Source organism: Lates calcarifer, linkage group LG17, assembly GCF_001640805.2.
Source record: "Lates calcarifer isolate ASB-BC8 linkage group LG17, TLL_Latcal_v3, whole genome shotgun sequence".
Classification (NCBI taxonomy): Eukaryota; Metazoa; Chordata; class Actinopteri; family Centropomidae; genus Lates; species Lates calcarifer.
The window spans coordinates 14,367,684-14,379,075 of NC_066849.1; the positions used below are offsets into that span (position 1 = coordinate 14,367,684).

An 11,392-nucleotide genomic window follows, 5' to 3' on the forward strand; every position below is an offset into this window, starting at 1 on the left:
GATCTCAGAGACATCGTCCACGATCACAAAGACATTGTCCATGATCGCAGAGACTTTGTCCATAATCTCAGAGACATTGTCCGTGATCACAGAGACCTAGTCCGCGATCACAGAGACGTAGTCCATGATCACAGAGAGTCTTTGACAATGAAGTTGTTCTTTCAGACCAAGACAGAGGCCTCCAGGTAATTCACAAATAGATTTACATCAACTGTCCAACACAGAGCACTGTTTAGTAAGGCATAAAAAATGTTCAAAAAATGTCATAGTAAAATAAGGCATCAGAAAATGTCATCGTATATTAAGGCGTCAAAAAATGTCATAGTATAGTAAGGCATCAGAAATGGTCATAAAATGTTAAATGTTCTGGTTCAGCTGTAATATTGAATATTTATCAGTGTTTTCATGGTTAAACTGTTGATGAGGAATAGGTAGTAGTGTATTGATCAATTTCCTTTGTATGTTTCTCTTTGATTTCCTCCAGGTGTCACCACTTCGTCCACAAGATCATCCACGATCACAGAGACATGGTCCATGATCGGAGAGACATTGTTGAGGATGAGGGAGACATCGTCCACGATCAGAGACGTTGTCCATGATCACAGAGACCTTGTCAAAGATGAGAGAGACGTTGTCCATGATCAGAGACATTGTCCCATGCTTCGTAGAGACCTTGCGATAGAATCGGCGGAGACGGGGGTCACCGATTTGACGGCACTGCCCGCGATCATGGAAACATTGTCAATGATTACAGAGACAGCGTCTATGATCTCAGAGACATCGTCCACGATCACAAAGACATTGTCCATGATCGCAGAGACTTTGTCCATAATCTCAGAGACATTGTCCGTGATCACAGAGACCTAGTCCGCGATCACAGAGATGTAGTCCTTGATCACAGAGAGTCTTTGACAATGAAGTTGTTCTTTCAGACCAAGACAGAGGCCTCCAGGTAATTCACAAATAGCTTTACATCAACTGTCCAACACAGAGCACTGTTTAGTAAGGCATCAAAAATGTTCAAAAAATGTCATAGTATATTAAGGTGTCAAAAATGTCATAGTATAACGTCATCAAAAACCAGCAAAAAATGGTCAAAAAATGTCATAGTATAACATGTCATCAAAAACCAGCAAAAAATATCATAGTATTGTAAGGCGTCAAAAATGGTCAAAAAATGTCATAGTATTGTAAGGCATGAAAAATGGTTAAAAAAAAAAAAAAGTCATAGTATAATATGTCGTCCAAAAATGTCATAATATAGTAAGGCTTCAAAAATGGTCAAAAAATGTCATAGTTTTGTAAGTCATGAAAAATGGGCAAATAATGTCAGCGTAGTAAGGCGTCAAAAACCATCAAAAAATGTCATAGTATTGTAAGGCGTCAAAAATGGTCAAAAAATGTCATAGTATAACATGTCATCAAAAACCATCAAAAAATGTCATAGTAATGTAAGGCATGAAAAATGGTCAAACAATATCAGTGTAGTAAGGCGTCAAAAATAGTCAAAAAATGTCATAGATATTGTAAGTCATGAAAAATGGTCAATGTCATAGTATAGTAAGGCGTCAAAAACCATCAAAAAATGTCATAGTATAGTAAGATGTCAAAAATGGTCAAAAAATGTCAGTATTGCAAGGCATGAAAAATGGTCAAAAAATGTCAGTATAACGTCATCAAAAACCGTCAAAAAATGTCATAATAAAGTAAGGCATGAAGAATTGTCAAAAAATGTCATAGTGTAGTAAGATGTCAAAAATGGTCAAAAAATGTCATAGTATAATATGTCGTCAAAAAACATCAAAAAAATATCATAGTATTGTAAGGCATGAAAAATGGTCAAACAATATCAGTGTAGTAAGGCGTCAAAAACCAGCAAAAAATGTCATAGTAATGTAAGGCATGAAAAACCGTCAAAAAATGTCATAGTGTAGTAAGATGTCAAAAATGGTCAAAAAAATGTCATAGTTTTGTAAGGCTTGAAAAATGGTCAAAAAATGTCCTAGTCTAGTAAGATGTCAAAAATGGTCAAAAAATGTCATAGTATAACATGTCATCAAAAACCATCAAAAAATGTCATAGTACAGTAAGGCATGAAAAAATGTCTGAAAATGTCAGTATACTAAGGCATCAAAAATTAGTAAAAAAAAATATGTATAGTAACTATACTAAGGCATGAAACTTGTCAAAATTGGTCAAAAAATGCCATAGTATAGTAAGGGGTCAAAAATTGTCATAGTAGAGTAAGGCGTCAAAAACCACCAAAAAATGTCATAGGATTCAAAAATGGTAAAAAAAAAAAAAAAAAAAAAAAATGTAATATTATAGTAAGGTGTCAAAAAACATCAAAAAATGTCATAGTACAGTAAGGCATGAAAAATTGTCAGAAAATGGCATAAAAAATGTCATAGTATAGATTGGTGTCAAAAATGGTCAAAAATGTAATAGGATTCAAAAATGGTAAAAAAAAAAAAAAATAAATAAATAAAAAATAAAAAAAAAAGGAATATTATAGTAAGGGGTCAAAAATGGTCAAAAAATGTCATAGTATACTAAGGGCTCAAAAAACACCAAAAAATGTCATTCTAAGGCATGAAAAATTGTCAGAAAATGTCATAGCATAGCATGAAATTACCTCCAGGTAATTCACAAATAGATTTACATCAACTGTCCAACACAGAGCACTGTTTAGTAAGGCATAAAAAATGTTCAAAAAATGTCATCAAAAACCGTCAAAAAATGTCATAATAAAGTAAGGCATGAAGAATTGTCAAAAAATGTCATAGTATAGTAAGATGTCAAAAATGGTCAAAAAATGTCATATTATAACGTCATCAAAAACCATCAAAAAATATCATAGTATTGTAAGGCGTCAAAAATGGTCAAAAAATGTCATAGTAAAATAAGGCATCAGAAAATGTCATCGTATATTAAGGCGTCAAAAAATGTCATAGTATAGTAAGGCATCAGAAATGGTCATAAAATGTTAAATGTTCTGGTTCAGCTGTAATATTGAATATTTATCAGTGTTTTCATGGTTAAACTGTTGATGAGGAATAGGTAGTAGTGTATTGATCAATTTCCTTTGTATGTTTCTCTTTGATTTCCTCCAGGTGTCACCACTTCGTCCACAAGATCATCCACGATCACAGAGACATGGTCCATGATCGGAGAGACATTGTTGAGGATGAGGGAGACATCGTCCACGATCAGAGACGTCGTCCATGATCACAGAGACCTTGTCAAAGATGAGAGAGACGTTGTCCATGATCAGAGACATTGTCCCATGCTTCGTAGAGACCTTGCGATAGAATCGGCGGAGACGGGGGTCACCGATTTGACGGCACTGCCCGCGATCATGGAAACATTGTCAATGATTACAGAGACAGCGTCTATGATCTCAGAGACATCGTCCACGATCACAAAGACATTGTCCATGATCGCAGAGACTTTGTCCATAATCTCAGAGACATTGTCCGTGATCACAGAGACCTAGTCCGCGATCACAGAGATGTAGTCCTTGATCACAGAGAGTCTTTGACAATGAAGTTGTTCTTTCAGACCAAGACAGAGGCCTCCAGGTAATTCACAAATAGCTTTACATCAACTGTCCAACACAGAGCACTGTTTAGTAAGGCATCAAAAATGTTCAAAAAATGTCATAGTATATTAAGGCGTCAAAAAATGTCATAGTATAACGTCATCAAAAACCAGCAAAAAATGGTCAAAAAATGTCATAGTATAACATGTCATCAAAAACCAGCAAAAAATATCATAGTATTGTAAGGCGTCAAAAATGGTCAAAAAATGTCATAGTATTGTAAGGCATGAAAAATGGTTAAAAAAAAAAAAAGTCATAGTATAATATGTCGTCCAAAAATGTCATAATATAGTAAGGCTTCAAAAATGGTCAAAAAATGTCATAGTTTTGTAAGTCATGAAAAATGGGCAAATAATGTCAGCGTAGTAAGGCGTCAAAAACCATCAAAAAATGTCATAGTATTGTAAGGCGTCAAAAATGGTCAAAAAATGTCATAGTATAACATGTCATCAAAAACCATCAAAAAATGTCATAGTAATGTAAGGCATGAAAAATGGTCAAACAATATCAGTGTAGTAAGGCGTCAAAAATAGTCAAAAAATGTCATAGATATTGTAAGTCATGAAAAATGGTCAATGTCATAGTATAGTAAGGCGTCAAAAACCATCAAAAAATGTCATAGTATAGTAAGATGTCAAAAATGGTCAAAAAATGTCAGTATTGCAAGGCATGAAAAATGGTCAAAAAATGTCAGTATAACGTCATCAAAAACCGTCAAAAAATGTCATAATAAAGTAAGGCATGAAGAATTGTCAAAAAATGTCATAGTGTAGTAAGATGTCAAAAATGGTCAAAAAATGTCATAGTATAATATGTCGTCAAAAAACATCAAAAAAATATCATAGTATTGTAAGGCATGAAAAATGGTCAAACAATATCAGTGTAGTAAGGCGTCAAAAATAGTCAAAAAATGTCATAGATATTGTAAGTCATGAAAAATGGTCAATGTCATAGTATAGTAAGGCGTCAAAAACCATCAAAAAATGTCATAGTATAGTAAGATGTCAAAAATGGTCAAAAAATGTCAGTATTGCAAGGCATGAAAAATGGTCAAAAAATGTCAGTATAACGTCATCAAAAACCGTCAAAAAATGTCATAATAAAGTAAGGCATGAAGAATTGTCAAAAAATGTCATAGTGTAGTAAGATGTCAAAAATGGTCAAAAAATGTCATAGTATAATATGTCGTCAAAAAACATCAAAAAAATATCATAGTATTGTAAGGCATGAAAAATGGTCAAACAATATCAGTGTAGTAAGGCGTCAAAAACCAGCAAAAAATGTCATAGTAATGTAAGGCTTCAAAAATGGTCAAAAAATGTCATAGTATAGTAAGGCATGAAAAACCGTCAAAAAATGTCATAGTGTAGTAAGATGTCAAAAATGGTCAAAAAAATGTCATAGTTTTGTAAGGCTTGAAAAATGGTCAAAAAATGTCCTAGTCTAGTCAGGCGTCAAAAATGGTCAAAAAATGTCATAGTATAACGTCATAAAAAAATATCATAGTAAAATAAGGCATCAGAAAATGTCATCGTATATTAAGGCGTCAAAAAATGTCATAGTATAGTAAGGCATCAGAAATGGTCATAAAATGTTAAATGTTCTGGTTCAGCTGTAATATTGAATATTTATCAGTGTTTTCATGGTTAAACTGTTGATGAGGAATAGGTAGTAGTGTATTGATCAATTTCCTTTGTATGTTTCTCTTTGATTTCCTCCAGGTGTCACCACTTCGTCCACAAGATCATCCACGATCACAGAGACATGGTCCATGATCGGAGAGACATTGTTGAGGATGAGGGAGACATCGTCCACGATCAGAGACGTTGTCCATGATCACAGAGACCTTGTCAAAGATGAGAGAGACGTTGTCCATGATCAGAGACATTGTCCCATGCTTCGTAGAGACCTTGCGATAGAATCGGCGGAGACGGGGGGTCACCGATTTGACGGCACTGCCCGCGATCATGGAAACATTGTCAATGATTACAGAGACAGCGTCTATGATCTCAGAGACATCGTCCACGATCACAAAGACATTGTCCATGATCGCAGAGACTTTGTCCATAATCTCAGAGACATTGTCCGTGATCACAGAGACCTAGTCCGCGATCACAGAGACGTAGTCCATGATCACAGAGAGTCTTTGACAATGAAGTTGTTCTTTCAGACCAAGACAGAGGCCTCCAGGTAATTCACAAATAGATTTACATCAACTGTCCAACAAAGAGCACTGTTTAGTAAGGCATAAAAAATGTTCAAAAAATGTCATAGTAAAATAAGGCATCAGAAAATGTCATCGTATATTAAGGCGTCAAAAAATGTCATAGTATAGTAAGGCATCAGAAATGGTCATAAAATGTTAAATGTTCTGGTTCAGCTGTAATATTGAATATTTATCAGTGTTTTCATGGTTAAACTGTTGATGAGGAATAGGTAGTAGTGTATTGATCAATTTCCTTTGTATGTTTCTCTTTGATTTCCTCCAGGTGTCACCACTTCGTCCACAAGATCATCCACGATCACAGAGACATGGTCCATGATCGGAGAGACATTGTTGAGGATGAGGGAGACATCGTCCACGATCAGAGACGTCGTCCATGATCACAGAGACCTTGTCAAAGATGAGAGAGACGTTGTCCATGATCAGAGACATTGTCCCATGCTTCGTAGAGACCTTGCGATAGAATCGGCGGAGACGGGGGTCACCGATTTGACGGCACTGCCCGCGATCATGGAAACATTGTCAATGATTACAGAGACAGCGTCTATGATCTCAGAGACATCGTCCACGATCACAAAGACATTGTCCATGATCGCAGAGACTTTGTCCATAATCTCAGAGACATTGTCCGTGATCACAGAGACCTAGTCCGCGATCACAGAGATGTAGTCCTTGATCACAGAGAGTCTTTGACAATGAAGTTGTTCTTTCAGACCAAGACAGAGGCCTCCAGGTAATTCACAAATAGCTTTACATCAACTGTCCAACACAGAGCACTGTTTAGTAAGGCATCAAAAATGTTCAAAAAATGTCATAGTATATTAAGGCGTCAAAAAATGTCATAGTATAACGTCATCAAAAACCAGCAAAAAATGGTCAAAAAATGTCATAGTATAACATGTCATCAAAAACCAGCAAAAAATATCATAGTATTGTAAGGCGTCAAAAATGGTCAAAAAATGTCATAGTATTGTAAGGCATGAAAAATGGTTAAAAAAAAAAAAGTCATAGTATAATATGTCGTCCAAAAATGTCATAATATAGTAAGGCTTCAAAAATGGTCAAAAAATGTCATAGTTTTGTAAGTCATGAAAAATGGGCAAATAATGTCAGCGTAGTAAGGCGTCAAAAACCATCAAAAAATGTCATAGTATTGTAAGGCGTCAAAAATGGTCAAAAAATGTCATAGTATAACATGTCATCAAAAACCATCAAAAAATGTCATAGTAATGTAAGGCATGAAAAATGGTCAAACAATATCAGTGTAGTAAGGCGTCAAAAATAGTCAAAAAATGTCATAGATATTGTAAGTCATGAAAAATGGTCAATGTCATAGTATAGTAAGGCGTCAAAAACCATCAAAAAATGTCATAGTATAGTAAGATGTCAAAAATGGTCAAAAAATGTCAGTATTGCAAGGCATGAAAAATGGTCAAAAAATGTCAGTATAACGTCATCAAAAACCGTCAAAAAATGTCATAATAAAGTAAGGCATGAAGAATTGTCAAAAAATGTCATAGTGTAGTAAGATGTCAAAAATGGTCAAAAAATGTCATAGTATAATATGTCGTCAAAAAACATCAAAAAAATATCATAGTATTGTAAGGCATGAAAAATGGTCAAACAATATCAGTGTAGTAAGGCGTCAAAAACCAGCAAAAAATGTCATAGTAATGTAAGGCTTCAAAAATGGTCAAAAAATGTCATAGTATAGTAAGGCATGAAAAACCGTCAAAAAATGTCATAGTGTAGTAAGATGTCAAAAATGGTCAAAAAAATGTCATAGTTTTGTAAGGCTTGAAAAATGGTCAAAAAATGTCCTAGTCTAGTAAGATGTCAAAAATGGTCAAAAAATGTCATAGTATAACATGTCATCAAAAACCATCAAAAAATGTCATAGTACAGTAAGGCATGAAAAAATGTCTGAAAATGTCAGTATACTAAGGCATCAAAAATTAGTAAAAAAAAATATGTATAGTAACTATACTAAGGCATGAAACTTGTCAAAATTGGTCAAAAAATGCCATAGTATAGTAAGGGGTCAAAAATTGTCATAGTAGAGTAAGGCGTCAAAAACCACCAAAAAAATGTCATAGGATTCAAAAATGGTAAAAAAAAAAAAAAAAAAAAAAAAAAAAAAAAAAAAGTAATATTATAGTAAGGTGTCAAAAAACATCAAAAAATGTCATAGTACAGTAAGGCATGAAAAATTGTCAGAAAATGGCATAAAAAATGTCATAGTATAGATTGGTGTCAAAAATGGTCAAAAATGTAATAGGATTCAAAAATGGTAAAAAAAAAAAATAAATAAATAAATAAAAAAATAAAAAAAAGGAATATTATAGTAAGGGGTCAAAAATGGTCAAAAAATGTCATAGTATAGTAAGATGTCAAAAATGGTCAAAAAATGTCATAGTATAACGTCATCAAAAACCATCAAAAAATATCATAGTATTGTAAGGCGTCAAAAATGGTCAAAAAATGTCATAATATAGTAAGGCTTCAAAAATGGTCAAAAAATGTCATAGTTTTGCAAGTCATGAAAAATGGGCAAATAATGTCAGCGTAGTAAGGCGTCAAAAATGGTCAAAAAATGTCATAGTATTGTAAGGCTTGAAAAATGGTCAAAAAATGTCCTAGTCTAGTCAGGCGTCAAAAATGGTCAAAAAATGTCATAGTATAACATGTCATCAAAAACCATCAAAAAATGTCATAGTATTATAAGGCATGAAAAATGGTCAAACAATATCAGTGTAGTAAGGCGTCAAAAATAGTCAAAAAATGTCATAGTATAGTAAGATGTCAGTAAAAAATGTCAGTATTGCAAGGCATGAAAAATGGTCAAAAAATGTCATAATAAAGTAAGGCATGAAGAATTGTCAAAAAATGTCATAGTGTAGTAAGATGTCAAAAATGGTCAAAAAATGTCATAGTATAACATGTCATCAAAAACCATCAAAAAATGTCATAGTAATGTAAGGCATGAAAATTGGTAAAAAAAAATGTCATAGTATAATATGTCGTCAAAAAACATCAAAAAAATGTCATAGTATTGTAAGGCATGAAAAATGGTCAAACAATATCAGTGTAGTAAGGCGTCAAAAACCAGCAAAAAATGTCATAGTAATATAAGGCTTCAAAAATGGTCAAAAAATGTCATAGTGTAGTAAGATGTCAAAAATGGTCAAAAAAATGTCATAGTTTTGTAAGGCTTGAAAAATGGTCAAAAAATGTCCTAGTCTAGTCAGGCGTCAAAAATGGTCAAAAAATGTCATAGTATAACGTCATAAAAAAATGTCATAGTAAAATAAGGCATCAGAAAATGTCATCGTATATTAAGGCGTCAAAAAATGTCATAGTATAGTAAGGCATCAGAAATGGTCATAAAATGTTAAATGTTCTGGTTCAGCTGTAATATTGAATATTTATCAGTGTTTTCATGGTTAAACTGTTGATGAGGAATAGGTAGTAGTGTATTGATCAATTTCCTTTGTATGTTTCTCTTTGATTTCCTCCAGGTGTCACCACTTCGTCCACAAGATCATCCACGATCACAGAGACATGGTCCATGATCGGAGAGACATTGTTGAGGATGAGGGAGACATCGTCCACGATCAGAGACGTCGTCCATGATCACAGAGACCTTGTCAAAGATGAGAGAGACGTTGTCCATGATCAGAGACATTGTCCCATGCTTCGTAGAGACCTTGCGATAGAATCGGCGGAGACGGGGGTCACCGATTTGACGGCACTGCCCGCGATCATGGAAACATTGTCAATGATTACAGAGACAGCGTCTATGATCTCAGAGACATCGTCCACGATCACAAAGACATTGTCCATGATCGCAGAGACTTTGTCCATAATCTCAGAGACATTGTCCGTGATCACAGAGACCTAGTCCGCGATCACAGAGATGTAGTCCTTGATCACAGAGAGGCTTTGACAATGAAGTTGTTCTTTCAGACCAAGACAGAGGCCTCCAGGTAATTCACAAATAGCTTTACATCAACTGTCCAACACAGAGCACTGTTTAGTAAGGCATCAAAAATGTTCAAAAAATGTCATAGTAAAATAAGGCATCAGAAAATGTCATAGTATATTAAGGTGTCAAAAAATGTCATAGTATATTAAGGCGTCAAAAAATGTCATAGTATAACGTCATCAAAAACCAGCAAAAAATGGTCAAAAAAATGTCAGTATAATGTCATCAAAAACCGTCAAAAAATGTCATAATAAAGTAAGGCATGAAGAATTGTCAAAAAATGTAATAGTATAGTAAGATGTCAAAAATGGTCAAAAAATGTCATAGTATTGTAAGGCATGAAAAATGGTTAAAAAAAAAAAAAAATGTCATAGTATAATATGTCGTCCAAAAATGTCATAATATAGTAAGGCTTCAAAAATGGTCAAAAAATGTCATAGTTTTGTAAGTCATGAAAAATGGGCAAATAATGTCAGCGTAGTAAGGCGTCAAAAACCATCAAAAAATGTCCTAGTCTAGTCAGGCGTCAAAAATGGTCAAAAAATGTCATAGTATAACATGTCATCAAAAACCATCAAAAAATGTCATAGTAATGTAAGGCATGAAAAATGGTCAAACAATATCAGTGTAGTAAGGCGTCAAAAACCAGCAAAAAATGTCATAGTATAACATGTCATGAAAAACCGTCAAAAAATGTCATAGTGTAGTAAGATGTCAAAAATGGTCAAAAAAATGTCATAGTTTTGTAAGGCTTGAAAAATGGTCAAAAAATGTCCTAGTCTAGTCAGGCGTCAAAAATGGTCAAAAAATGTCATAGTATAACATCATCAAAAATAGTCAAAAAATGTCATAGTAATATAAGGCATGAAAAATGGTAAAAAAAAAATGTCATAGTATAATATGTCGTCAAAAAACATCAAAAAAATGTCATAGTAATGTAAGGCTTCAAAAATGGTCAAAAAATGTCATAGTATAACATGTCATCAAAAACCATCAAAAAATGTCATAGTATTGTAAGGCTTCAAAAATGGTCAAAAAATGTCATAGTATAACATGTCATCAAAAACCATCAAAAAATGTCATAGTATTGTAAGGCATGAAAAAACGTCAAAAAATGTCATAGTATAGTAAGGCATGAAAAATGGTCAAAAAATGTCATAATAAAGTAAGGCATGAAGAATTGTCAAAAAATGTCATAGTGTAGTAAGATGTCAAAAATGGTCAAAAAATGTCATAGTATAACATGTCATCAAAAACCATCAAAAAATGTCATAGTACAGTAAGGCATGAAAAAATGTCTGAAAATGTCAGTATACTAAGGCATCAAAAATTAGTAAAAAAAATATGTATAGTAACTATACTAAGGCATGAAACTTGTCAAAATTGGTCAAAAATTGTCATAGTAGAGTAAGGCGTCAAAAACCACCAAAAAATGTCATAGGATTCAAAAATGGTAAAAAATAAAAATAAAAAAAAATGTAATATTATAGTAAGGTGTCAAAAAACATCAAAAAATGTCATAGTACAGTAAGGCATGAAAAATTGTCAGAAAATGCCATAGGGGTCAAAAATGGCATAAAAA

The 11,392-nt window shown here is 33.5% G+C and overlaps 1 long non-coding RNA gene across 1 annotated transcript; it reads left to right on the top strand.

Annotated features, from left to right (window-relative positions):
- Positions 1-2: 2 nt before the first annotated feature.
- LOC127143488 (uncharacterized) lies at positions 3-5,533 on the top strand. Its single transcript, XR_007814945.1, has 4 exons — positions 3-185; positions 485-952; positions 3,114-3,581; positions 5,323-5,533. It is a non-coding gene; the product is annotated as an uncharacterized LOC127143488 (long non-coding RNA).
- The last annotated feature ends 5,859 nt before the right edge of the window (positions 5,534-11,392 follow it).